Here is a 23,766-nt window from a genome sequence, read left to right as displayed (position 1 = left end):
TTACAGGTATTTAGATAAGAGGCAGAAAAACAGAGTTGTCTTTTATCAGGTCACATCCGCATACAAGCAACCAATTAACAACTGAAGGATATAGTTAATAACCTAGACATTTCTTTGCCTATAGTTAACAGTACTGTATTATTATTCATTTGCAGATTTTCTTAAGAGGGTAGATCTGATGTTGAATGTTTGTGATGGATTGCATGGTTATGTCTTCCTCAAAATTCAATCAAGCGTACTTCAGAAAGTTTGTGAGAAAACAGTTTTAAAAGGCTAAGTTTATTTTAGGGCAGAAAGTCTGAAATCCATGCACATGAAGGGTCCTCAAATAGTTCATGGAAAATGTATATTATAAAAGAACTATGCATGAATTTCAAAATTTTTTCACACCAAAAGAAACTTATTTTATTTTTAATTTCATTTTACCACGAACTTTGTGAAGTACCCAATAGGATAGTATTAGGAGATACTGGTTTTGAAGTGGTAAGGTCAGGAGAGTAGAGCCCTCAAGAATGGGATTCATGTTGCTATAAAAGGAATCCCAAAGAAGTTCCTTACTCTTTCTTTCTGCCATATTAGGGCATGCTGGGAAGTCAGCAATGTGTAATCCAAAAGGTGACCTTCATGCGAGTACCATCCTGCCCGCAGGGATTTCAGCCTCCAGAACTGTAAGCCACTCAGCCTTTGGTACTTCCTTAAAACAGCTGGAACCAAGATGGTGTTCTTAATGATAATGAATATATGTATACACACACACATATCTGTATGTTCTCAAATCACTGCATATTTATAACATGGAGAGTAATATTGAAGTAATACTGGAGTATTGACTATTGAAACTTTCTGGGCTTTTGACAAACACAGAAAACCCCGGAGAGACTTTGCTACTTATATTCTTGATAGATGATAAGTTTAAATTTATTCTTTCAAATAAATTAGTGCCTTAGAAAAGGCATAATTATTATAGAATGTCCATGAAAATCTAACACTTTTCTTCATTGTAGTCAAAGTAGTTAGCAGTGAGAATATCTCAATTCAGGCAACAGGTATGGACAGAGGTTAAAAAATTATTTAAAGCATTTTTTTTTTTTTGACAGGCAGAGTGGACAGTGAGAGAGAGAGACAGAGAGAAAGGTCTTCCTTTTCCGGTGATTCACCCTCCAATGGCCACCGTGGCCGGCACACCGCGCTGATCCGATGGCAGGAGCCAGGAGCCAGGTGCTTTTCCTGGACTCCCATGGGGTGCAGGGCCCAAGCACCTGGGCCATCCTCCACTGCACTCCCTGGCCACAGCAGAGAGCTGGCCTGGAAGAGGGGCATCCGGGACAGAATCCGGCGCCCCAACCGGGACTAGAACCCGGTGTGCCGGCGCCGCTAGGCGGAGGATTAGCCTAGTGAGCCGCGGCGCCGGCTAAAGCATTTTTGTAAATCACTGGCCAGGGTAGAATTTGAATCCTAGGCAATTGGGACATAAGTTTAAAACTGCATACTTTTTCTTTCCTTTGAGTATAGAGATCTCTATTCTAGGACAATGTTGGGGAAAGTACAATTTGTCATGGGACTTTTAAAGTACTGCGGTTGCCCAGTCCTGGGCCATTCATTTTCTGCATAGGACAGAGCCAATCCAGGGCAAAGTAGAAGTAGATTCTGATTTGTCTCAAAGTCTTTGTGTCTCTAGACAGGCAAATCTAAAAATAATAGTTGCGAGTGGAGTGTGAACTTTCCCATTCACCTTAATGAGGCTGTCAACTGTGAAGCTAATTATATCACTTATATAACACTGTTAGCCATTTAATGGCAGTTATGGGACTCAGAGGCCAGCAATTAATGATGACTTCTAGCCCACTGTAATACCTCACGTTTCTTGATAGTTGTAATGATTGCTGGCTAGGCAGAAGGTCAGTTAAAGAGTCTTTGATCCTAGTCAACCATCTTAGTTACTGAGTCTTTGGTTCTCTAAGAACCAGCAACATCTTTGGTGACTAGATCTTTTTTAGGTAGGTTGCTCATTTTTTTTTTTTCATATGAAATAAATAGTCTTCCATTTCTGACTGTGATGTCATAAAGAAAACTACATTCAGTTATGGGCAGAGGGCAAGTTCTGTTTCTTTTGTGTAACTACTACTCCTCTCCCTGCAGGGAAATGTGGTCTTGCTCATTAACCTAATGAACACTCAAATGAGTGGGGGGGTTGGGGGGCAAAACTGAAGAATGTGGTTAATAACCTCAGAAAGAGCTCATAGTACCCTCATTCCTTTATTACATCATCTATTTTATCACGTGTGTTTTTGACTTTACTGTATGCCAGATGCCTATGTGAACATGGCTGACAAGATCCCGGAAATTTATAGTATACTAGTAAACAATTGGTAACTTACTTGTTTAGTTCCAGGTAGTGATAAAGTATATTGATGACTAAAAGTGCAGTGAGGTTGGTTTGGGGTCACTTTAGGTCATCACTGAACAAAGGAAATATTGTGAGGCCCACAAATATGAGACTAATATGTATTTTAAGATTGCTCTGCTAGCCACATCAAGAAAAGTAATACACTGGTAAAATCAATTTCAATGACTATTTTAACTCAATGTATCCAAAATATCACTTCAATATGTGATAAGTATAAAAATATTAATGAAATGTTTTACATTTTTTATTGTACTAAATCTTCAAAATCAGGCCTGTCTTGTAAATATGGCACCTCCCAAGTGTTTGCCATTCACAAGTGGCTAGTGGCTGCCAAGTTGGACAGCACAATTTTAAATAGAGGATGATCTTTCTCCCATCCAAATTATGAGGAAGTACTAGCCATGTAGAGGTATGCACTTTACATTGAGGGGCTGGCAAGTGCAAAGATCCTGTGGTAAAGTTTAGATTTAAATCTACTTTGATTTCAATCATAAAACTAGAAAACAAATATAGCAAGACATTGACTTTATAATACTTGTATGCAGCCTTGTGACATGGCTTAAAAATAAATCATTCTTTCAAAATGCTCCCATAAGAGCCCATCTTTTTTTTTTTTTTTTTTTTTTTTTTGGAGCATAAATGAAATGACAGGTTTGGCATAGTTTAGTAGCTTGGTCACAACAGAAATGAAGTCAGTGCAAAATGAAACTTACAAAAAAATGTCTAAATTAATGCATTGTGAACATATTTTTCCCTTTTGTCTTTAAACATGAAAATTTATCACAGCCTACTGTATATTTTTCTGATAAATGTGCTAATTGTAGGGCCTATGTTCTAATAGTATTATCTATCTTCAGGACAGGACTTGGTGAGAAATACATCTGGGTACCATTGCTTGCTTTTTATCTTTCTCTGGAGGCAGGCCATGCTTGACCCCTCAGTTAGCCCAGTAACATAATGAATTAATTAGGAACAAAGGTATGCCATACATTGAAAAATGAAAACTCACACAGAAATAACTTTGAAAGAACCATCGAATGTGTTTTGAAATATAACGTCTGGAACAGGCTTTTCTTGCCAAGTGAACATTCTCATATCCACACGATGCTGGTTTGATGTCGCCCTTACTTGGATTCAGAAGCTGAGCCTGAGACTAGGATATGGGTGCAAGATGTTGGTTTGGGAGGTTGTCCCAGGAAGCAGGGCCGGGAACGATGAAAGCCCATACAAGTTTACCATTGTGGAGTCTGTGAGCTGAAGCATGCTGTGCCACACTTCTGGGAAATGTGCCTCAGAATTACCCAACGTGGGGAGCAAGGAATGGCTCCCTAACCTGTCAGTCACAGGCTGGTCTGTCTGTCCTTGGACTGGGGAGAAGAATGTTAATTTCCCAGCATTTGTCACCTGATTCCTGCATGGATAGAGAAGGCCAGTGCTGAAAGAAAAGCCTTAAACATCGGGACATAATGCCTGTAATTGGAGGTTGGGTGGTGCAAGCAGAGAGGTAAAGGCCAAGTGGACCTGGATGGGTCACTGACAGTGGCTGCTCAATTATACTAGAAATTTATCCAAAGCTAATTTATGTTTTTAAGCACCTAGCTTACCAGGTACTGCCATTTATATTGTCTCTTTAAATATTGTGAGCCCCCAAAAGGGGTGAGTTGAGCAGGTCTTAGTATTTATGTTATAGAGGAGGGCTCCAAGGTTCACATGTTCATGGATGGCAAAGAAGCAATGCAGAAATCCAGCTCTAGTGGAAATCGTGGCTGCCTCCCAGCATCCCAGGACGCCAGCTCTCTCCCACTGTGGTGCTCTGTGGTTGTGCTTTGGGTAGGACGGGTCCCATCCCTAGCTTCAGGGATGTGCCTTTGTTGGCTGACACCAATCAGATCGCTGTGCTCTTATTGTCATTGTAGTATTCCAGGGAGAGCATGTGACCACTTGGTGACATGTGACAGCAACGTGAATGTTTGGAGCAAACTAAATGGCCTAATAAGGGCAAGATGATTCCATATCTTTTTAAAAATTTCATATGTACTTGAGCAAATCTTTAGTTCTGCAGTTGTTGGCAGCCATCTCGTGAGCATGAGGCAATGCGGCCTTAGGGCGAAGTTGATGTCATCCATGGTAGAAAAGACAGATGGAAAAAGAACAAAACAAAACAACATCCTTGGTGACATTGTTAAATCACTGGATCAACCTCTTTCGAAACCAAGAAACTCCTTTTATTGTTTAAGAAATCTGGGTTTCCAGCCATTTGCATCTGAGAATGTTCTCTCTGACTCCTGGCTTGGTGTTCTACACTAAGGGCCCCAAGCCAGCTTAGAGTGAAATAACTTAACCTCTTGTATACAAAATCTAGAGGGATTTTACTATAATTTGCACTACACATTTAGAAAATTCTATGCTTTTCACTTGAAATGTATATCACAGTCATGGAAACCAAATATAAGCTAGAATGGAGCCATCAATTCATGTTAGGAACTGAAGGACAAGGGTAGATGAAGTTTTAAGCACATTTGTGGCTTATCTAGTGAGTCTTCATTGAACATAACTTTTCTTTTTGGGATACCCAACGTTCATACAACAAAAGAAGAAAAACCGAAACAAAGGATTGATAATTGGACTTTCTGTTTTTGACTTTGATAAATGATGGTAAGCACTATATGAGACTGATATATCTTTCTTTTTCTTCTCTTATATAAATATATAGTTTGAAAAAGGAAAATGCTTATTTTCTGAGCCGATCTTGCAGCTACAGGTGATTAAGTGTTATAGTTTTGGACAGTAAGTTGTAAACAGGTGTCTTCTGAGGAAATTTCAGGGAAGACACTTACTTTCCTGATAAAAGGGTATATACTACTAGTGTGCCTCTTTCTTTCGTTGTGCTACCTTGAATAATATGTGAAGCCCAGAACCATGGGGGCCACCTTGTGAGGCAACAGACTTGAAGACAAAGGGAACTGGCGTGAAAAGGCAGAAATGTTTTGGCTCCCTGAGGCCCCTATTGAGAAGCTGAGTTCATGCCAGAAACTGTCCTTTTTCTTGAGTGAGATATCTACAACTTTATATGTTTAAGCCAGCATTTAGTGAGTGTTCTCTTACTTTCAGCTTAATGTATTTCAAATGAGAATTTGTAACCATCTCAACAACTCTTTGAATCTTTAGTACTATTCCACATCTTTACTCTATTTTTTTTTTTGTCTAGATGGAGGTGGCTTGACTCAGGAGATATTTGTATCCCACAGATACAAATCAATGACTGAGACTGTTTTTTTTTTCTTTTTAAATGAAGGAGATGCCCAGTTGCCCTTGTAAATTGGAAAAGGCCCATCTATTGTGGATCCAAGACCATCTTGAACTCTTCCACTTTCTGCCTCCTTGTTTGTATTTTATCCACACTGACCTCTGTCTTTTAATTGGTATATTTAGGCCATTCAGACGTAAAGAGGTTGTTGATATTAATGGGCTTATATCTACCGTGTTTGTAACTGTTTTCTTCTCATTGTATTATTGTTTGCTTCTTTGCCTCCTATTTCTATCTTCTCTGATTTTAATTATTTAGTATGATTGATTCCATTTTATCTCCACTCTTAGCATACAAACTATACTGAAAAGATTTTGTAAGTGGTTTACCCAGAGTGTGCCATAATATGATCATCTAAATTCCACCTTCAAATGACACTGTAACATTTCACCTTAAGAACAGGTAAATTCTCTACTGTACCTGGTGACTGTATTCTGTTTCACTTAGTCATATGCTGTATTTACTAGAATACATTGTGTCTATTATTATTTTAAAAGGTTATCATCAATTAAGATTAATATGAATAAAACAATTTTATTTTAATTTATTTTACCTTTACTTATTCCTCCTCCAATGCCCTTTTATTGTTTTATGGAGCTCCCAAGTTTCTGATCTACATCATTTTCCTTAGGCCTGGAGAATTTCTTTTAGCATTTGTTGTAGGACAAGTTTGCAACATCTCAAATAGTTCACTTCAGTCTTAATCCATTTCTACTACTGTAACAGAATACCACAGGCTGGGTAACTTATAAAAAACAGAAGTTTATTTCCCATGGTTCTATAGGCTGGGAATTCCAAGCATATAGTCTGGTAAGGGCCTTCTTGCTGTATCTTCACACGGCAGAAGCATGAAAACAAGTTAGTTAATGTTGTGTGAAACCTCTTTTAAAAAGATCTTAAGGGCTGTTGTTGTGATATAATGGGTAAAGCCAAAGCCTGTGATGCCAGCATCCCCTATGGTGCTGGTTCCTGTCTCAGGTGCTCCACTTCCAATACAGCTCCCTCTTTTAATGTGCCTGGGAAAATAGTGGAAGAGGCCCCAGGCGCTTGGACTCTTGTACCCATGTGGGAGACCTGGAAGAAGTTCCTGGCTCCTGACTTCACTATGGCCCAGCTCCAGCTATTGCAGCCATCTGGAGTGTGAACCAGCAGATGGACAGTCTCTCTCTCTCTCTGTGTCTCTCTGTCTCTCCCTCTCTCTCTCTCTAACTCTGCCTTTCAAATAAAAAAAAGAAAAACCTCAAGTCTACCCTCTTGGCTCACATGCCTTTTAAAGGCCCCATCTCCTAATACTATCACATTGGCAACAGCTGAATTTTAGAGGGGACACATTCAAATCAAGAAACTTCACTCTTTTTTGCTTGCATGGTTTCTGATGAGAAATCAGCTGTAATCTTCATCTTGTTCTTCTGTGGTTAAGGTTTTTCTTCCCTGTGACTTCTTTCAAGATTTTCTCTTTGTATTTTTCTGCCATTTAAGTATGATATTCCTAAGCGATTTTGTTGTTATTGTATGTATTTATCCATCTAGTGTTCTCTGAGTTTCCAGGATCTGTGGTTTAGTGTCTGTCATTAGTTCTGGAAAGTTCTCAGTCGTTCAGTTTAATAATTTTCCCGCTTCTGTTTTAGCATTTCAATTGCTTATATGATGTACATTTTGAAATTTCCCTACAGCTCTTGGATGTTCTGCTTGGCATTTTGTTCTCATTAATTTTTCTCTTTGTATTTCAATTTGGGGTATCTCTATTGTCTTGTCTTCAAGCTCACTGTTTCTTTGTTCAGTTCTGTTAAGTCTCCTGATGAAACCAGTCAGAGACATTTTTCATTTTCTTGTTACATAGTTTTTTATTTTTAACATTTTGATGTGACTCTTAGATTTTTTAAACCTCTCTCTTACATTGCTCATCTGTTCTTGCATGTTGCTTACTTTTTGCATTACAGTCTGTAATGCATTAAACTCCCTGATAGTTAAAAGATCTGTGTCTACTGCTTGCAATGCCTGCATGCCATACCAGAGGGCTTCCACTTCTGATCTGGCTTCTTGCTAATGCACACTTTGGGAGGCAGCAGACAGATTATGGTCCAAGTAGTTGAGTTGCTGCCATCCACATGGGAGATGCTGGGTGGTGTTCCTGGCTCCTGGCTTTGGCTTGGGAATGACCCAATGGAGGGAATATCTCCTTCTCTCTCTCTCTGTTCCTTCCTTTCTCTCTGTTACTCTGCCTGTCAAATAAATAAATCTTTTTAAAATCTTTATTTATTTATTTATTGACAGGCAGAGTTAGACAGTGTGAGAGAGAGAGACAGAGAGAAAGGATTTCCTTCCGTTGGTTCACCCCTTAAATGGCCGCTACTGCTGTTGTGCTTTGCCGATCCGAAGCCAGGAGCCAGGCTCCTCCTCCTGGTCTCCTATGTAGGTGCAGGGCCCAAGCACTTGGGCCATCCTCCACTGCCCTCCTGGGCCACAGCAGAGAGCTGGACTGGAAGAGGAGCAACCGGGACAGAATCCGGCGCCCTAACCGGGACTAGAACCCTGGGTGCCAGCACCGCAGGTGGAGGATTAGCCAAGTGAGCCGTAGTGCCGGCCAATCTTTTTAAAAAAATTGTTACAAAAAAAGAAAAGACCTCTGTCATATCACAGTCTGGTTCTAATGATTGAATTGTTTCTTCAGATTGTGTTTTTGTTTTGGCATCCCTTATAATTTTTTGTTGAAAGATGATTATGTTGTATTGGTTAATAGGAGTAGAAGTAAATTGTTTTTGGTGTGAGGATTTATCTTACTCTGGCTAGCAGGCTGACTTTGTTTTAGGCTCACTGGAACTATAGGTGCAATAAGTTTCAAATTCTCCTGCATCTTTGTTTTTGTCTTTCTGTTGGGCTTTATTTCATAGTTCATGTCAGTTCTTTTAGCTGTAATCCACTATTACTTAATGGATCCATGTTGGTGTGGTGATGAGGTGTTGGGGAGTGGTAGTGTTTTACAATTTTTTAATGAAATCTCAATGGTTTAGTGACCTATGTCTTTGGGATATGTCCTTTACAAGTGTTTTTACTGAAAATGTTGCTGTTTTTCCCACTAGCCCCTGCTTTTATCCCTGACTACAGCATTCCCAATGTATTTCCTTGGTGTGATATTCTCTAGTGACTTTAGTGACTTATGTTTTTCTGAGTTTTTTTTTTTTTTCCCTACTCTTTAGGCAAGACAAGAAGAATTGAAGGGACTGGAATAGGATAAATACCCCTTTCCTCGATGCCGTAAGGCTGTGGCAACATTTTTTTTACTCCTGGAGAGTAGGTCTTTGTTGCAGAAAATGTTATGGTCATATTTTACAAGCATTACTCTTTTCCTACTTGGCCAGAACTACGAGAGGATCTTTCTCTGATATTCACTTGAGGAACTTTGCGGGGCTCCAGGAGATGAACGCCATGAAAGGCTGGCCTGCCTTGAAGACTGGGGTCTCTGAGAGTTGCTCACTCTCCTGCTGGTACACGGCTGAACCTCCAGTCATTCAAGTTACCATGTGAGCGTTCTTGCTACTTGAGGTCCAGCAGCTCCAGATACGCAGATTTTGACTGTGACTATCTAGATGCCCTATCTGTTCAGATTGGTGGGGGGAGTTTGCCCTCTATTTCAGTTCTCTGATGAGTCCAAGATAAGTCACTCCTTTTCTTTTATTTTGTTCAGCCATTTTGTTGTTGTTGTTATTGAAACGATGGGAGTGATGACTTACAAGCTCTTTTCATGTCTAGACTGGAGTCCTTTCACTTCCTCTTAGAGTCTTAATTTCTTTATCTGTAAAAATGAGTATATTTGTAGCTACTTTACAATGTTGTTGTGATTTTTATGAGGCAATAGTCATTGGGAAATCTTGTAAGGTCTATTTGCAAGTGGACAATAAAATGGAGGGGTCTGTACTGAACTTCTAGAGAGAATGCCATTGTCATGAACAAGTGGAATTATATGGAATCAACTAAAGATGCTCAAAAAAAGTTTTAAAACATTATAGGGAGGGAAAAATTTAAATAATATGGCCAATACTGCCACCATTCCATGTAGCGATTTTTATCTTCTGGTGTGAATGTGATAGTCTGTGTCACCCAGGAGAAAGGACTGAAGAGCTGGGAAGTGAGAGTCCGGGCTGCTCTGCAATCCTTCCTGCTAATGCACATGCTGGAGGCACAGCAGTGCTGATGCAGGTAGCTGACATCCACAGGGAAGACCCTGATGGAGTTCCAGGTGCCTGGTCCAGCTGCAGCTGTTGTGGGCACGTGGGGAGTGAGCCAGCAAGTGGAAGACCTCTTTCTGTCTTTCTGTTGTTCTGCCTTTCCAATAATCAAAAAAAAAAATACATAAATAAACATTTTTAGCAAAGAAGGAGGAGGGAGAAGTTCTCAGCAGAAGGAACATGTGTATTGGGGCTTGACAAAATTCATGGAAAATGTGCATTATTTTAAAATTCCAACTTCCAACAATGTTTTTGAAATTCCCTTATAAGAGAGAAGCATGAGGCAAGAAAAAGCTAAGAAGATTTTTAAAAATATCACAGTGGCGTTGGGGTGGAGAGAGATAATGCTAGGCCGGGGCTTAGTGATCCATTTAGAGTGCTTGAACTCTGTTTTAAAAGAAGTGGCCCAGGGGCAGGAGTTGTGGCACAGCAGCTAGGCCCTGCGTGGATGCTCAGAGCCCATATCACAGAGCCTGGTTCGAGTCCCAGATACTTTGCTTACCATCCAGCTTTCTGCTAATGTGCATCCTGGGAAGCAGTGGTGCTGGCTCAAATATTGGAGTCCCTGCCACCCAGGTGGAAGATCCAGATGGAGTTTCCAACTCCTGGCTTCAGGCTGGCCTAGACCTGGCTGTGTGGGCATTTGGGGATGGAAGTGGATGGAAGATTCTCTCCCTCTCTCTCCCTATCTGCTTGGTCTAGGGAGCCCTGGATGAGGCAGTCACTGACACTCTGCCTTGCAAATTTAAATAGCAGACAAGTGGCCTAGTCTCTCCTAAACTCAATTTTGCTTATTCATATATATTTAATAGGTAAAAAATTGGAAACAATGCTTTATTATAAGCTTATTTCGCATTTTTATTGCTGTCTGAATTCAATTTTTCTTTGTGAATTTACTTATGTGGGATTATTGTCCCATGTCTTTTCCCCATTTATTCATTGTTTCTTTGTGGCAGTACTGCAATTTCAATAAACTCATCATATATTATTTTTTAATCTTATATTTGAGGAAAAATAAATTTTTTATTAATTTTTTCTTTTACTTCAGATATAATTCAGTTATTTAAAAATATGGATCTTCCCGTTCCATCTGTCGATACGACAACCAGTAGCTTATAATGCAAAGACTTCTCACTCATGTGTCTGTGGGTTAGCCCACAGGGGATCTAGATTAAGTCTGACTGGGTTTACTCCAGGCTGTCTAGGCCCAGGTTTGCTGTGTTTTTCTGTCATCCTCCTTAGACCAATAGCTTCTTAAATTTGCTCTCATGGCAGAAGACAGAACGTCAGAAGGATATGGGCAGTCACACTGTACATTATAGCTTCTACGTATTGTGTGTCTGCTAACATCCTGTTAGTTACAGCATGTCCTGTCACTAAGCCCAAATTCAGAGGCTGGGAAGGAATACCCTGTCAACAGGGTGGATATGTAATATTACCACAGTGGCAGGAAGGATTTAAACTAATAATTAAGCCTACCACATGTATCTGTGATTGTGATAAGATTAAAGTCTCTAATCAGGTCGTGTAAAAATCTAAAGTAAAATATCTCAAGTTCATCCTGGATGGCTTAGAATGATATTGGTTATGCCTTAAGGACAACTGGAGTTTGAATATATTACAGTACTAACAAGATAATATTAACATTAAATTCTTAAAATACGTATGTTCTATTACAATATTATTAAATAACTTTTCATGTCTCCCTTGTTTGGGATATGTTTTTATTATATTAGCTTCCATAGATACTTGGGCTTATTTGTGCTCTATTTTGCTGCATAATCTATTGTTTGATTTGTAATTTTTATGAGGTTACACTTGCTTGTTCTGTCTTGGTCATTGCTGCATTCCAGTAGCTAGAACAGTGCTTGATGTCCAGTGGATGTTTAATAAATATTTTTGAAATAAATGTTGAGTATACATTCATGCCGAAGTATTTTTTTAGAGGGGACAGTGGAGGGAGAGAGTTTGACAGAGAAAGATTTCCCATTTGCTGATTCATTCCCCAAATGCTGGAGCTGGGTCCTGCCTAAGCCAGGACCCTAGAACCAGGAACTCCATCTGGGTTTCCCATGTGGGTGGCAGGGACCCAACCACTTGAACCATCATGTGCTATCACCCAGAGTACACATCATTAGAAGCTGGGATCAGGAGACAGTCACGACTTGAACTCAGGTGCTTTGATGTAGGATGTAGGTATCCCAAGTAGTGTCTTAACTGCTGTGCAAATACCACTGTTATTTATTTATTTATTTATTTATTTATTTATTTTGACAGGCAGAGTGGACAGTGAGAGAGACAGAGAGAAAGGTCTTCCTTTGCCGCTGGTTCACCCTCCAATGGCCGCCGCGGCTGGCGCGCTGCGGCCAGCACATCGCGCTGATCTGAAGCCAGGAGCCAGGTGCCTCTCCTGGTCTCCCATAGGGTGCAGGGCCCAAGAACTTGGGCCATCCTCCACTGCACTTCCGGGCCACAGCAGAGAGCTGGGCTGGAAGAGGGGTAAGCGGGACAGAATCCGGCACCCCGACTGGGACTAGAACCTGGTGTGCCGGCGCCGCAGGCGGAAGATTAGCCCAGTGAGCCGCGGCGCCGGCCCAAATACCACTCTTATTTTATTTTTTTTAAAAAGAAAAAATTACTTGAGTTTTTGCTTGATAATATATTCTAATATCTGCCATGGTGAGTAATTTTTAAGTTAATTTTGTTTTATTAAGTTTATGATTTAGAGAGAATTGGCTTATTTATAATTTAAAAACTCAAGCTATTAAAGGATTTGTGTAAAAAATTCATAACACATTCAAAGTGTTTTTATGCAGATACTTCACATTTTCCTTCAAATTAATTTAAAAGTTAATTCCAAGAAGTTTATTAGTATTTTGTTTTATAAATGGATGTTTTTTACAGATTTATTAAAATATATTAGGATCGGCCAGCTGTCATAGCTGTCCCCCCAAAAATTAACAGCTTAAAACTACAAGCATTTCTTTTTCCTTCTAATTTTGTGAATTGCTTAGGCAGAGCTTCTAGTCTGGGTGGCTCAGCTGGGCTGCATATTCTAGCAAGTCAGGCCGGCAGCCAGCAGGCTGCTTGGTCTAGGGAGCCTTGGATGAGGCGCTCCGTCTCTCCTTCATTGGTCTCTCATCACCCAGCCTTGTAGTCTGGAAAACATCATAGAGTAGTCTCAGGGTTTGTAGTAACAAGAAAGTAAGCCCTACTGAGTAAACACTTTTAAGCCTCAGTTTACATCTTCTTTTCTGTTGTCTTCCTGGACAAAGCAAAGGAAATGGCCAAGCCCAGTTTCAAAGGCTGGAGAAATAAACCCCTCATCTTGATAAGAAGAGTGGCGAAGTTACAATCCATATGGACTTGGATTCAAGGATAGGAAGGATTTAGGCCATGTTTCTGTGTTCCCCAGAGGAGTATTTTGGAAGAAAAATCATACTCCTTACATGGACTGTTGTTAATCTGCGTCCACTTTATTCTCACGTAAATCGCCGATGTGAAACAGTGAGTGCTAAATGTATAAGGAAGAGAATTGGGTCTTTGGATTCTTCATTTCTTAATTCACTCGTTCATTTATTAATTTCTACTACAGGCTAAGCTCTGCTCTTGGTGCAGTGGATGCAAGAATGACTAGGACAGGGGCCAGAGCTGTGGCACAATAGGTTAATCCTCTGCCTGCAACGCTGACATCCGTGTGGGCACCGGTTCTAGTCCCCTGCTGCTCCTCTTCTAGTCCAGCTCTCTGCTATGGCCTGGGAAAGCAGTAGAAGATGGTCCAAGTGCTTGGGGCCCCACACCCATGTGGGAGACCTGGAGGAGGCTTCTGGCTCCTGGCTTCCGGTTGCAGCCATTTGGGGAGTGAACCAGTGGAAGGAAGACCTTTCTCTCTGCCTCTCCCTCTCACCCTTCTCACTGTCTGTAACTCTACCTCTGCAATAAATAAATAAAATCTTTAAAAAAAAAAGGGTGACTAGGACAAAGTCTTTGTCCTTAAGACATCCATGGAAGACCAGGGAAGACCCAGGGGATACTCAAAATATTTAATTATGGACTAGCATTGGCTCTGAGCAATCATGATATATATTACCCTCTGGGCTAGAGGAGGGTACTGTGATTTCTGGATCAAGAGAAAGTTGAGAATGTTGCAGGAAGGAGTCTGGAGTGGTAGACGGATCACTCAGAAGATGCAGGACATAGAAATTTACCCACAATACGAATATTGGGTCAGCTGTACCTGTGAATCCAGCACTATTGTAACCATTGGGAGACCCACATGAGAGCAGATAATGGAATACAATGAATTGATTATGGCAGACCATGTATGAGCCTAGAGAATGGTAGAATTCTTCTTCCAAAGTAATTGGAAAGTAACCATAGATAAGATCAACCATAAATAAAATTAGATAGGGTTATGTAAGACAAATGGAAGTTTGACAGGTAACCAAGGATGAAGAGGATATTTCAGAGAGCAGACACAGATTGTGCACAGGTAGAGTTTTAGTCTGGTTTATCTATAAGAGATCACAAAAGGAGAGACTTGCAGGAGAGATTTGGCTGTCAACGTATTTTGTTTGGCTGATGTGGGCTTTAAACAATTGAACTTTTTTTATTTTTATTTTTTAAAGATTTATTTGAAAGTCAGAGTTACACAGAGAGAGGAGAGGCAGAGAGAGAGAGAGAGAGAGAGAGAGAGAGAGAGAGAGAGAGAGAAAGGAGAGAGAGGTCTTCTATCTGCTGGTTCACTCCCCAATTGGCTGCAACAGCCAGAGCTGCGCCTATCTGAATCCAGGAGCCAGGAGCTTCTTCCGGATCTCCCACATGGGTGCAGGGGCCCAAGGGGTTGGGCCATCTTCTACTGCTTTCCCAGGCCATAGCAGAGAGCCGGATCAGAAACGGAGCAGCTGGGACTCGAACTGGCGCCGATATGGGATGCCAGCACTACAGGCTAGGGTGTTAACCTGCTGTGCCACACCTCTGGACCCTAAACAATTGAACTTTAATGCTTTAAGACAGAGCTTGAACTCTGCTCTGCCATGGTTCCCACTGTTCTCCAATGTAGCACCACTCCTTACTGTAGGCTTTTATGTTTGTAACCTCTGAATGCTGTGATACCTGACATCGTTGAGCACCAATTAGTATCTTCTTGATATTTTACATTTTCCGACACATTAAGTCATCATAAGGCAGCCCTTATTAACTAGTTTTACAGATGAGGAAACTGAGTCTCAAAAATATTTGTTAACTCCTCCAAGGCAACAGAACTGAAAAGAAGTGGAGTTATGGTTTCAATCTAGGTCTCCCTGAACCCAAATCTTGTGTTTTACTGCCGGGTCAGAGCAAGTGTGTGCTATGCTTCATCTTATACAGTTTTAAATACATTGGGCTTTATCTATATGCAGGAACTTCAAAACATCCATGGAAACTGTAATTGAAAGATAAGTCTGGGGCAGGCATTTAGCCTAGCCTAGTGATTAACAGGCTAGTTAAGATGCCTGCATTCATGAGGGAGTACCTGGATTTGATTCCAGCTCTTGCTCCTGACTCCAGTTTCCTGCTAGTGCAGACCCTGGACAGCAACTATGATGGCTCAATTAATTGGTTCCTGCAACCCACATGGGAGACCTGGATTGAGCTCCCAGCTCCTAGTTTCAGTCCTACTCATTCCTGTCTGCTGCCAGCATTTGGGAAGTGAAATAGTTGATGGGAGCATTCTTTCTCTCTTTCCTTCCCCTTAAATAGATAAATAAAAATTCAAAACATAAATTTATTTTGGTTCAAAAAATTGAAATCTGTGCATACCTGAGGTCTTCAAAATATTTGTGGAAAGTGGGCATTATGAAAATACTATACATGGATTTCAATTTTTTTTAAATCTAAGTAAACTTTTAATTCTATTTTCCACAATCTGTTTGAAGTACCCTTATATAGTTGACTTTTTCAGCAAGGCATTTCTGCAGGAAGGCCAATGTTTGGTTCCTTGAAAAAGATTAGAACAATGCCACAGCTGATGAGTTACTTCTTGTGACTCTAATAAGATCATAGGGTCAACGGAGGTGAAAAGGGAAGAGTTGTCTTTTTTGCTGAGGTTCATTAACATCACACCCAGGCAATTTCTTTGGGAGGTGATTTCAGAAGTAAGATAAGAGAGAGGGGGAATAAGCCAGGGAAAGGAAGACAGTCAATAAAGCCTTTGTTGATGGGCAGTTACAACTGGGGTAGCTGAGGACACTCTCAGAGACTGTATAGACGCCTAACATTATAGAGCACTGCACCATGCCTGGGGACATTCTTGGAATTTCACAGTTCTTCCAATATTAAACCAGAGAGATCTTATCCCATTTTATGCATGAGGAAATTAAATCTTGTAGACATTGAGTAACTTTTTAGAGGCAACTCAGCTAAGAAGAGATGAAGCTAAGACTTTCAAATTAGCCTCCTAAAGGGCAAGGGAGCTGCGGTGCACATCTAGGACGTTAACTCCTACCTGCTTGGACCAGGGACTGCTGAAACCAGAGAAAACCCTGAAGCAGAATGATGTAGAAGTTTGAGGTAGGAAGCTGTCAGTGTATTGAAAATGTCCACCAAACTGCAAGTAGCCTTCAGCAGAACATCTTGTCTAAGAAGATGCCAGAATGCAGAGAATAAAATAAGCCTAGGGGCATCGTGCCTCTTTTTACTAAATCTTTCTGTGAGCTCAGCTGGCCTTCACTAAACACTTGCTATATCGAAGAGACCATTGGGTTTATTTACCAGAACATCAGTATCTTGTAGAAAGGAACAGGAATGGTGTATCTTCCTTTCCCAAAATCTAGTTCAGAGCCTAACACATTAGTTACTCAATGAATATTTATATAGGAAGGCAATTTAGAACAGTAGGGAAGATTGGTCCTTGGGATTAAATAGACTGTAGTCTCACGTTTTGATGATTTTTTAAAAAAGTTTATCTATTTATTTGAAAGGCAGAGTAATAGAGAGATGGAGATGCACCAAGAGAAAGAGATGTTCAGTCAGCCAGTTCGCTCCCCAATTGGCTGCAACAGCTGGGGCTGGCCTACACCAAAGCCAGGAACTCCATCAGGGTCTCCCATGTGGGTGGCAGGGGCCCGAGTACATGTTCCTCTGCTTTCCCAGGCACATGATTTGTTTTGTAGTGCATTGGAGACAACTATTGTTGTTTCTGGTATCTTCATTTGCTCTTGCTCATGCTGAATTATTTCCCGTTGAGTTTTGTCATTTGGGGCTGTGAGCCCATCTTCTGTGGAACCTTGGTGGTGATCCCAGTGTAAAAATGTGGCTCTTCAAAGAGACTTTCTGATGGCTTCTGCCAGGCATGCAAGGGGTATTATTTTTTTTTTTTAAGATTTTATTTATTTATTTGAGAGGTAGAGTTAAAGACAGTGAGAGGGAGAGACAGAGAGAGAGAGGTCCTCTGGTTCACTCCCCAATTGGCTGCAATGGTCAGAGCTGTGCCGATCCAAAGCCAGGAGCCAGGAGCTTCTTCCGAGTCTCCCACGTGAGTGCAGGAGCCCAAGAACTTGGGCCATTTTCTACTGCTTTCCCAGGCCATAGCAGAGTGAGGGATCAGAAGAGGAGCAGCCAGGATACGAACCAGCGCCCATATGGGATGCCGATGCCACAGGTGGAGGATTAACCTACTGTGCCACCATGCCAGCCCCACAATGGGTATTATTAGCACAAAATAAATTTTATATTACTCTTTGTTCATGAAAGTTTTAGTGGAAATCTGAATGCTAAACTCAAGAGTCCAGGCCTATGCCTATGAATTCTTGGAGCCCATAATTTTTTTTTTCTCTGTCTAGAGCTCAGACAGAAAAAAGCCTCATTGTCATCTCTCCCTGTCTTTTTTAGATTTTTCTAGGCTAACGTCTCACCTCTTACTGGCCAAATTCCTCATCTTTTTTCCATATGTGGGCCTTAAAAACTCTGTTACTGAGCCCACAAAACACCCATCTGGCCTCCTAAGTTTCAGCCCAGTTATTACAGTTTAAAATTTCAAGTTCTTCTTCATTTTTAACACCCCAAATTTTTCTTTCTTGCAGGCTCAGCCTTGCATTTCAAATGTCTTACATTTTAACCTAGTATTTACACTTTGCAATGAAAGGGTTTTTGGTATTTAGACCACAATATTCCCAGAAACTAATGTTCTTAAGTATTCTTTTACTATAAATTTTCAGAGGTGGAATTCCAAGTTTAAAAGACAAGTATATTTTTAATTTATCTTACACATTAAAATTTGATTATAAAATTAGAATATTGAGAGAAGTTTGTCCTCTTTGAAATATTGTATAATTCAAGAGCATGATAATGAATGCAAGATAACTTTTAAATATTTTCTTACTTGTGTTAACTAAATCAATGTTCAACTTGTCACTTTCTCACTTGAAGGTTTTCTGCCTTAACAGAACATCTGTTTCATCATGAACTTTGGAGGTATAAATCCAAAAGACCTGAGTGTGCCCAGGGGATTATGATGAACAAGAATTTTTTTAAAAAGCATGCTCCCAAATTCTTAGTTTTACAAGGTGAGGACCTACCATATATAAACTCTATTTCCACATTGCCCACATATATGCATGTGGAAGGCTGGATGGTGAAAACAGAGGAGGGCACTACATGGGGATAGAGCAGTAATGAATTGCTGTGCACGCTGTTCTTTTTAGTGGCTACCTCTCCTAGTCTTTAAACTGTCACTGAAGAGTAGCTTTGAACAAGCTGCAAAATCCTGAAGGGTCATAACCCAGGGGAGGAGAGACTCCAGGAGCGTGCACCAGGGAAGATGCAGATGGATAAACAAGCCATAAAATGCACCATATTTTCTCCTTTCTAGCATTTCACTGAAGAGTTGACTCCAGGCCATTACTCTCTGAAAGTGAAATTTCTAAAACAGCCAATCCCAAGCAAATCTACACCAATGCCCAGTTGGCTGGCTTTCCCCATCACTAATGAAACCCAGGAGGGTCCTGAGGTGAGGTGTGACAATTTGTGGGGCAGAGTGAAGATCACAGAGGCGAGAAACCTATCACCTCTCTTTTCATATCCTGAGGAGCATATGGGCCAGACTCAGTGTGTGCAGCGTTCTCGTGGCCGAGACAGCAGATGGGCACGCACTGCAGCAGTGCCCCTGCCTCCGTTCCAGTCCATCCTTTTCAAAGGTGCCTTAACTGACAGCATTCCCATCTGGCAGGCACTTTGTACGTGGTGAACAGAAGTCAACACACCATTTGTGAGGAACTAGGTGAATCTACCTACAGATGGTGGAAAGGAGACAGTGGGATGAGAAGTAGAGAAAAATCTAAACTGCTGCCCCACTGGCAGTGGGTTCCTGACCCTGGATTCCGTAACTGGCACATGGATGAGGCTTACAAGATTTCATCCATCTGATGCAAAGCAATGAAGTTGCTGTTGATGCAGTGTGGGGGGAAGAGGATGGGGTCTCTAGGAGCTGAGCTATTATCTGCAGCAATTCTGCATTTTAGACATCTCTGCTTATTTCTTTTTGGATCATGGGATCAGGGTTGGCCAGCCCTCTCAAAATGTGTCAACAGAGTCAGGGTCAAGTCAATCCTTAGATAGGGATCATCAGGGGCTCTTTTTTGCTCACTCTGCCTTTCCCACAGGCTGAAACCTGGATCACCAACCACGCAGTGACAAAATCCTAGGGACTGGTTGGGCCACAAGCTGGAAAATAGCTTGAGTCCTTAATGCACCATGTAGAAGGAAGCCCTTAGCAACTAGAGACACGCATTTAGACTTCTATTTGGAGCAGAAAATAACTCATCATCTTTTTTGTCAACAGATAATCTACTTTAATGATAAATTATCATTCTGGGATTATTTTCTATTATACTCTTAGATTAATTCTACTCTCAATCTTGTCTTCATTTTGCTTGGGAGTGTTTATTAGAGTATTTGTGAGATAAGTTTTTTTTTTTTCCTTGAGAAAAAAGTACCAAGGAAGCAAACTTTTTGAATCCTTATATAGGTGGACATTGGCCTTGCTGCATGGATACCTATACCTTTTACATCTTTTCTCACATTAAAAATTATCTTGTCCTTTGTTGTATATTAAAAAAAAAAAACAATCCTTCCCTCTGAATGTTGAAGGCATTGCTTTATTATCTTCTAGTACCCAATGCTGTTATGAGACATTCATGATTTTTAAAAAAGTATCACAGCTCACTTGGCTAATCCTTCGCCTGCGGCACCGGCACCCCAGGGTTCTAGTCCCGGTTGGGGCGCCGGATTCTGTCCCAGTTGCTCCTTTTCCAGTCCAGCTGTCTGCTGTGGCCTGGGAAGGCAGTGGAGGATGGCCCAAGTGCTTGGGCCCTGCACCCACATGGGAGACCAGGAGGAGGCACCTGAACCCTGGCTTTGGATTGGCGCAGTGCACCGGCCGTAGCGACCATTTGGGGGGTGAACCAACGGAGGGAAGACCTTTCTCTCTGTCTCCCTCTCTCACTGTCTGACTCTGCCTGTCAAAAAAAAAAAAAAAAAAAAAAGTATCAGAAGATACAAACAAGAAACATGCAAAAGAGAAATAAAAGCTCTCAGCATGCAAATGTAGAAATTATATCTCTGGCAAGTAGGCATTAGACATTAAAGAGAACCCACTTTTTTCTCTATAAGATTGACTAAAATAATAAAAATGGTAATACCCAATATTGGTGCAGATTCAGGAAATAGGTAGTTTATTCTTAGATGTTGTCAATGGATGAGAAAATTGGTATGAACTTTCTGGAGGACACATTTATAGTATTATAGTTAAAGTAGTTAAAATCAGTTCCTTTTAACTTTTTAGATTTTTTTTCTAGCTGTACACATTTAGATTCTTGTTTTTATCCTAGCGTAGAAGAATTTCATGGAGATGTGTTTATGTGAAAAGCTGTTTTTATTCATCATTTTAGCACTTACCAGCCCATTTGCATATTCTGTTTCATTTCAGTATCAGTAAAATAGCTCTATTAATTTTTTTGATTTATTTCTGCTTTCCATTTTTCCCAACTTTCTTTTAGATGGGTATTGGGTATCCTGTATGTGTTCCCCAATATCTTTTACATTTTCTCTCAGATTATTTCATCCTTTGGTCTGTATTGTAAAATTTAAAAATATTTCTTTGCTTTCTCTTGATCTACTTACACCAAACATTTGGTTAAGTATTTTTATATTTTATGAATTCTGAATCTTTCTTCATATCACTCTATTCTTGTATTGTGGATGTGATATCTTCAGACAACTAGTTTTGCTTATAAAGAGCATAATTACAACATTTAAAAAGTTATCTTTTCCATGAACTTTTTGTTTCCATCAGTAACCCATTTAACTGTTGCTAATTTTCCTCAAATGTTTGGTCATCCCTGGCTTTCTATCCTACTCACAATTGAGAACCATGTTGATCAGTTTGAATGGCTATCATGTTTACTTTCTATTTGGCTATTATAATGATAAATGCATAATTAAAAACAGTATATTTTCAGGAGTTATTTTTTATTTTACAGAAATGGACTCACTTTAATAAAATATTTTAAGTTTTTTATAATATGCCTGTAACATTGATGACATATAGGTGTTATATAATGTATCCTCTATATAGAAAATCTTCTCTTTTAAAGAAAATCTTTAGCATTTGATTTTTCCTAGAGTTAATTTATTACTTAAATGTATTACAAATTTATACTGCAAGCTCTATTTAAGAATTTTCTTAGAGTTAAAATCTCAAGGTGGGTATTTGGTTTGGTAGTTAACACACTGGTTAAGGCATCTGTGTCCCATACCAGATGCCCTGGATTCATTATCAACATCTAACTCTTTTTTTTTTTTAACATCTAACTCTTGACTCCAGGATCGTGCTAATGCAGGCCCTGGGAAATAGCAGTGAGGGCTCAAGTAACTGAGTTCCTGCTAACCCATGTGGGAGACCCAAATTTAGTTCCCAACCCCTAGCTTCTGACTTAGTCCAGCGCCAGCAATTGTAGGCATCTGGCGAGTGAACCAGTGGATGGAAGCTCTCTTTCTCTCTCTTTCTTTGTGTCTCTCTGAATCCTAAAAGAAATGTAAACAAAATGTAAAAAAAAAAAAAAAAAAAAAAAAACTCTTCATAGGGCACCTCATTAAAAATGTTTTAGGGGAAATGAATTATATTTTTAAATATCAACATGATTTTTATATGTAATGTAAAATCTATTTTGAAAAGTCTATAATTTGTGACTGTGATTTATTGAAGCTTTATATATATGATGCTTTTCAAAGACTGGTATAAATTATATGAAATTCTTAGGCATATTATAAAAGTAGTTGCATGAAAATTATAATTACTTACAAAATAGAAATATTATGAAGGAATCACGTATTGTTGACAAAAAAGATTATTTTGCCCTTGTAAAAGACTAGTAGACTGATTGGCTGTTTTGGCCTGTTGAAAACTTTTCATTCTAAATATGCCAATATGGTTTTTCCATGACCTCACATTGCTGTCCATTCATTTTTCACACACAGAGCTTTATTTATGCTGGGGATCATAGTCAAGTTGTAGGGTAGACTAATCTTGTCACAGTGAGGCCTTTACACTTCTTTCAGTCTTCCTTACACATTTGCTCAATGCATGCTTCAAATTTGGAAAAAAGCACACCTAGAGGCTGGAGAAACAAAGGAGCTGCCATTCCCTTGCCTTAGTCTTTGGCCCATGATGAAGTAGAGAGCTCAATGCGGTGATTGGAGCCAGACCTACTCCTGGCCCTGGGCACTGAAGCCAACCCAAACCTAATTTAAAAAGATCCTGAATAAACTTGGGTGAGAGCCAAAATCACTAGCCCCTTCAATCAATATTTTAGATATAAAAATTAGCATCTGGGCTGAATAAAAATGAGCATTGTTTCATGCCGTGATAAAAAAAAAATCCCTCCTGCTTCTAGTCTGATTTTCAGTTGTTGGATATTTTGTTGATTTGTGTCTGTGATGACTTCTCAGAGCACTTGACTTGCAAATGTCAGATTTCAGCTTCTCATGTGGACTGAGGGATGCAACAACAATTAGAATAATGAGTCCTACCTTAAACCCTAACTGGCATATACATAAACCTTTTCCAAATGGGCAGACTGGTTTGACTTGTTCTCTTATTTTTTTATTCAGATGTTCCTGTTAATATATGAAGTTTAGCAGGAATAAGCTTTTAGAGAAAACTTCCTTAAAAAGAAGACAGGCATTCCAAGAAAAATCAAGACTATCAGTGTCTTGGAATTTTTCTTTATGCTCTGCTACTTCTCTTACAACTTGAATATTGTTGCCTTCCAAGATGATTTCCTTATTAATATCTAGAAGAGTGTGCCAAAGATAGTGTTAGGCATATTTAAGAAGAAAATAAAAATGATTGCTCTATTATCTTTCAAGACACCACATACCTATTTTAGAAATAATTACTAGTTTTGATCCAAGGAGCTTAAATGCAGATTGTGAGATAGAGATCAAAAAGGTTAACAATTGACTCATTTTAATGTCTTTGTTATCCTGAAAATGTATCTTTTAATGAGGTTGTAAGAGGACCAAATGAAGTCATCCCTACCTTTAAGAGCGATTCAGTGAAATATTTACTGATGAAATGATAGGCTTCCAGAATTTGCTTCAAAATAATCTGGTGGGAGAGGGAGAGTGAGTTGGGTAGGGGGATAGATGAAAAGACTGGCCATGAATTGCTAATGAATGAGGCTAGGTAATGGGTATATAAGGGCTCATTATAGTGTTCTTTCCATTTAAATATATATAAATATGTGTATATATATATATATATACATGTATATATATATATACAT

General features: G+C 39.8%; 1 protein-coding gene across 9 annotated transcripts in view; it reads left to right on the top strand.

Moving 5' to 3' along the window:
* Nucleotides 1–23,766, top strand: part of TASP1 (taspase 1) — a 504,811-nt gene that overhangs the window by 441,346 nt on the left and 39,699 nt on the right. For 3 of the 9 annotated variants that reach the window (XR_011379999.1, XR_011380001.1, XR_011380000.1), the window contains exon 17: nucleotides 580–18,929. The exons of 1 other annotated variant lie outside the window; for it this stretch is intronic. The gene's annotated coding sequence lies outside the window, so the exon portion shown is untranslated. Of the gene's footprint in view, nucleotides 1–579; nucleotides 18,930–23,766 lie in introns of those variants that run through there. 5 more of the 9 variants (XR_011380003.1, XR_011379997.1, XR_011380002.1 and 2 more) reach the window with 3 other exon arrangements.

Source organism: Oryctolagus cuniculus, chromosome 11, assembly GCF_964237555.1.
Source record: "Oryctolagus cuniculus chromosome 11, mOryCun1.1, whole genome shotgun sequence".
NCBI classification, from domain to species: Eukaryota; Metazoa; Chordata; class Mammalia; order Lagomorpha; family Leporidae; genus Oryctolagus; species Oryctolagus cuniculus.
This window is presented reverse-complemented; position numbering and strand designations above follow the sequence as displayed.